The sequence below is a fragment of the Pinus tabuliformis genome, chromosome 2_2 (genome assembly GCF_031772625.1).
Source record: "Pinus tabuliformis cultivar Carrire ecotype Pingquan chromosome 2_2, CPIR1, whole genome shotgun sequence".
Taxonomy (NCBI): domain Eukaryota; kingdom Viridiplantae; phylum Streptophyta; class Pinopsida; order Pinales; family Pinaceae; genus Pinus; species Pinus tabuliformis.
Window position 1 is genome coordinate 923,758,247 of NC_142300.1, and position 6,000 is coordinate 923,764,246.

Genomic DNA, 6,000 nt, shown 5'->3' on the forward strand with positions numbered 1-6,000 from the left:
GAAGAACAAGTCAGTTGTGATTTCCAGTTGGCTTTACAAGGTAAAGCATGCTACTGATGGTAGTGTGGAGAAACATAAGGCAAGGTTTGTTGCCCATGGTTTCTCACAGGTCGAGGGGATCGAATATGATGAGACTTTTGCTCCTATAGCAAGGTACTCATCTATCAAATCGATGTTGGCACTATTAGCACAGATGGGTTGGAAGATCCATCAGATGGATGTGAAGACTGTATTCCTCAATGGAAAGATTGAGGAAGAGTTATACATAGAGTAGTTGAAAGGTTTTGAGACCTTCAATCGTGAGTCGCATGTGTGCCAACTCAAGAAAGCATTGTACGGGCTGAAGCAAGCACCTCGTGCTTGGTACACCAGGATCAACAACTACTTCACTGGGTTGGGCTTCACAAAGCATGAAGTGGATGTGAACTTGTACCACATCATGGTGGAAGGTAAGTAGTTGATCATTTTTCTTTATGTTGATGCTCTGATATTGACAGGTGATGATCAATTGATCATGTCTTGCAAGGAGGACCTTACAAGAAAGTTCGAGATGAAAGACATGGGTCTCATGCACTACTTTCTAGGCATGGAAGTGTGGTAGAAGGATAGGGAAGTGTTTGTGTCTCAAGGCAAGTATGCCAATGAGATACTCAAGAGATTCCACGTGGAGAAGTGCAAGCCCATGTAGACTCCTCTAGCAGGTAACTAGAGGAAGAAGGATGCTACTTCAGGAGAAGTAGTAGAAGCTACTGTATATCAACAGCTTGTGGGTTCACTGATGCACTTAGTGAACACACGACCAGATTTGTGCTATGTGGTGAACCAGCTGAGTCAAGCTATGGTTCAGCCCACCAAGCTGTTTTGGAAGGCGGATAAGCATGTTTTGAGATACCTCAGAGGCACATCTCAGTATGGATTATGGTATAGATGATTAGAGGGAGTGAAGCTACAGGGCTTCACAGATGCATATTGGGTAGGGAGTCCATCATATCAGAAGAGCACATCAGGAGAAATTTTCAACCTTGGTTCAGCTGCAGTTTCTTGGTACAGCAGGAAGCAGAGGTCAGTTGCACTTAGCTCAGTAGAGGCTGAATACATGGTTGCAAGTCAGGCATCATGCGAGGCCATTTGGATGTGGAAAATTCTAGTTGGTTTGTTTGATCAGAGGATGGATCCAATTGTGATATATTGTGACAATTAAAGTTGTATCAAACTCTCCGAGAATCTAGTATTTCATGATAGGTCCAAGCATATCGACATTCGATATCATCATCTCAGAGATTGTGTGGCGAGGAGGATCATGTTGTTGCAGTATATTTTGACCGAGGAGCAAGATGCTGACATTTTGACTAAGGCATTGTCAAAGTGTAAATTCGAGTTCCACAGAGATAGGATCAGGGTGGCAGATAATCCCTTTCTTGTTGAGAGGGAGTGTTGAAAATAACAACAAGAAATGCTAAAAATAGCATTGATATAGATAGCATTTTAGGATATATTCCAATTTTAATTTTTCCTTGAATTAAAATTGAGAATTAAAATTTGAATTTAGTCTCACCAGCTGTTTGAAAAATAATTAATTAATTCATCTTGAGTTAATTAGTTGGAGAAATTCAAACATGAAGTCTTTGTGAAGACATGCAACAGTTATCCCTTTGATTGAGGAAGATATCGCTTAATTAATGAGATAAGGATGAGTTGTATTTGAGTTGTAATTAGTTATCTAAGTTAACTGAGTTAAGTCCAGTTAAATTAGTTCCAAACAGTTTGTGGAACTAATTGTGAGTTCAGTCAATTAATGTTTGCATGCATGCAACTAGTGTTATCCATATAACTGAATATTCTCTCATAAATAACTTATGCATCTTAGTTCAGACAAAGACCCAGTTGAGATTAAAGGCAAGGACAATGTACTATCAGTTGCTAGAATATTCTTATGAGAATATCTCTTACATGCAGAAGGAATTCATTCCTGGAGGATTGCGCAGTTACTACAGAGGTCAGAGCAGTGTGTGAGGTCAGAATCACACAGGTGGTAGCTAGAGGACCCAAGAGAAACTGCGCAAGGAAATAGGAGGCTTGGAGGACTGAAGGAAGGCATATGTGTTGTCTATTCTGTCTATGAGCAGCAGTGAGGGACTGTGCTGAGAGCTGGATAGCTTGAGAGCTAAAGCTTTGTGTAATCCTGAGATATTTCCACTTGTATGATAATACAAATAGTGGGGTTTTTAGCTGAGGCTTTCCCCAGAGTATTCTTCTATGTTTCATGTGTATTGATTCTATTTCTCTGTTATATGTGTTCTTTTTGATCTTGCTCAAAATCGATTAAGCTTCCGCAAGTTTGATAGTAGAAGTAGATTAAGTATTTTTCTTTAGTACGTTGCATAATTAGATTAATCTACAGTGAGAATTTCTACATTTCTTTCGTATGGGTTTCCACAAAAATATCATGTGTTCAAGATTTATGTGATTGGTGCACTAATGTATTGTTGAATTTGTTTGACTAGATAAATAGTTCTTAAAATTTTATGTAATAATGACTTACTCCCCCCCTCTCAATATAATCCGAGTTTGTAACACTAAAAACCCATTTTAAATCATTTTATCACAATTCTTTTGCTGTCTATGACACATCTTATTAAGGATAGGTTTGTAATGTTTTTTGTGGATGAAATCCTGGTTTACTCAAAAAATAGGGAGGAACATGAAGAAAATTTGAAGGAAATATTGTCGTGGTTGAGGGAACACAAGATAAATTCCAAACTCAACAAATGTGACATCTTCCAATCACAATTTTAATATTTGGGACTTGTCATTTGAAGAGAAGGCAATACTGGAGTGGACCACTCCCTGTAATGTTACAAAGGTCAAATACTTTATGGGATTGGCTAGATATTACTAGAGGTTCATTCAATATTTTTCCAATATTAGGCATCCAATCACAATCTTGCAAAAGAAAGGAGTCAAATTTCAATGGACATCATATGGTGAAACTAGTTTCAAACAACTCAATAAATTTCTCATATGTGCACATATTTTGAGGATAGAAGACCCAAAAAATGAATTCCTACTCTACATAGATGCCTATAAGGAAGGAATAGGCATAGTCCTAATGCAAGAAGAACATGTAATTTGTTATGAATCAATGAAACTAAATGAGCATGAAAATAACTATGTCACTCATCACTTGGAATTGGCAGTAATTGTTCATTCCTTGAAGATGTGGAGACATTAATTGATTGGAACAATATTTATGCTAATATAAAACCTTGAAATTGCTACAAATTCACTCAATTTTCGGATGAAATTTGATCATTCTTTTGACCACCTATTGTCACTCTAATGACAAATAGAGATTCTACTAGATGTCTCATGGTGTACAACTTAATTTTACACATCCAAAGTTTTCATTGGAATTCTGATGCAAATCATCATCAAATCCATTTCAAGTCATATGTATTTATTGAAAGCCTTCGATGACTCTTTTTAGAATTCCAACAATTTTTTGTTGAAACGTTCGTTGGAATTCTAACAAATATTTATTAAAAGGTTCATCAAAATTCCAACAAATGTTTGTCAAAAGGTTCATTGGAATTCCAACAAATGTTTTTGGGAAGATTCATCAGAATTCCAATGAGTGTTTTTTGAAAGGTTTGTTGAAACTCCAACGAATATTTGTTGGAAGGTTGTTGGAATTCCAATGAATTTTTCTCAGAACTTTTACGATTTTTTGTCAAAAGGTTCATCAGAATTCCAAAGTTTTTTTATTGGAAGGTTCATTAGAATTTTGACGAACTTGTAGATTTAAAAAAAAAAATCGCTATGAGGATTGTTTACGTCCATCCTTTTTTCCTCCATCGGTACCTAAAAGTTCCTAGGTTTGACTAACTATAGCTTTTAAAACCATACATATACCAAGTAATTTTTTTTTATGTCAATGTGTATTTTGTTGGGCATTAGATATTGTAAGGGTTATCTAGACTCTAAATGCATATATGAAAACTAATTAAAAATTTAAGGTCAAGATTAATGTTGGAGCCCATAAATATTTTGTTTAAATTTTTCCAAGTGTAGGATTACATAGGAGGATAGAGAAGCATGAAAGGAAAAAATAGTGCACAACAGAGGGAGATGGCATAAGAGGAAGAGGCATGACACAAGAAGGTACCACGCATGAAGGAGATGTTGGTGTCTAGAGACGGAGACGCATGTAAGGAAGGTTAGGTATTTAGGATTTTGCAGTTGTGGTTGATATGAATATGTAAACTTGAAGATTTTTAACAATTTGCAAGTGAAAATTATATGTGTTTTGGGTAAATGATCAATTTACTAAACACATAAAACAAGTGAATTTAACCACAATTTACAACCAAACAGAGACAAAATAATAATATATGAAACACATAACACAAAACATGATAAAGAAGTTCACCCCTCTCTTGGGATACATCTCCTAGTCCAACTTCCAATGCAGGGCCTCTTTCATTAAGTGCTAAAAAGTGTGTTTACATGCTTTTACATTTCTCAAACAACAAAACTAATGTCTCCAATGGATTTAGCACTATCAAAAACCCCCATCTGGGTTCTTTTTGCACCTCATTTGGCCAAAAATTGAGTAAGTTATGCATGTTACAAGTTTTTCCCAAATTATATGGCTAGTCATCCTACAATTCGACCCAAATCTGGCTTGAGCGCCCCAAACCAGGAATCGAGTGCAAAACGGGCCTATAGTCTTGCCTGATGGGAAAAATTGTAGGACTGTTAATCCACCCATTAAGCCCCTAGTTCTGAAAATTTCAGTCACGTTGGCGCATGCGACTACATTGGGGGCCGAGATTCCAGGGCCTAACTCTGCACCCCTTTGGTTTGTTGTGCCCTTGGTCATATTGGGTCCCGGTGACCTTGGGCTGGCCCCCTTACTCTACGCATGCTCATGGTTCTATGGTCTGCCATGTGGCCTTGGGGCTTACCCCCTTGGGTTGGCCCCTCCTCATTTCCATGCGCCTAGTGATATGGGGTGCCATGTTACCCCGGGGCTAGCTGCCTCCAACCTTCTTCCTCTGATCATGAGCTTGGCTCTAATGGGTTGTCTGCGGGGTTTTGTGGCCATGGGTTGGGCTAAGACCTAGCCCCTTGGACCCTTCGCTTACAGTCCTGTGGGAACTAAGGTGGCTAGGGGCTATGGCTTAGCCCAACCCCCTTCGCCAATGGCGATCCCATTAAACTTTAAATAGTGGTTTTGTGTGTAAGAACCATCATAATGGCACAGTGGTGCGGGGCTATTGTGTTGTGTTGTAGGTCATGGTTTTGAATCTTGTGGAGGTAGTTCGGCCTCATACACAAATTTTTGACCCAACCTTCGGAGGCCACATTGTAGGGTTGTGTTATATTCTTCCCATGACTAGCCCACATAGTTAACCAGGAGGTTAGAGGGGGGGCGAAGCACCCCCTTCGTTGCGCCGATTGTGTAGCGTGGGCGGGGAGGTCACAAGGGGTTTGAGGTGTACCCGTAACCTCACTTTATGGGGTCCAGGGCAGCGCCCCAGAAAATTATGGTTTTGAACCCTATGTTAGGTTGGACGGACCCACCTATGGTTTTGTGCATGATTTTCGCACATGTTTTTTAGACGTTGTTATCACACCAAGAAACTCTCCTAGGTTGTATATCATAGATGCTCAGGAACATTACAAACTCAAAAAAATGTTGGAAAGTTGGTGGATGAATGAAAGAAATGCTGCATATTCAAGCCAAATAACCACTTCTACTATGCTTGACCCCAGACATGGGTGAACACCCCCAGACTACAAGGCTTTAGACCACCAATTACTCACAGTTTAAGGAAAATGTGATGATGGAGAAGACTGACCACACCAGCAGATGCACAGGACCCTGTGATGGCCGGCTGCAACCAGTTAAAAGGTTTGTAAATCTATTTCCTAATGCACAGATAGGATGACAGCTCTCTGGCATTAAAACAACAGAAACCTGCATACAAATTCAAT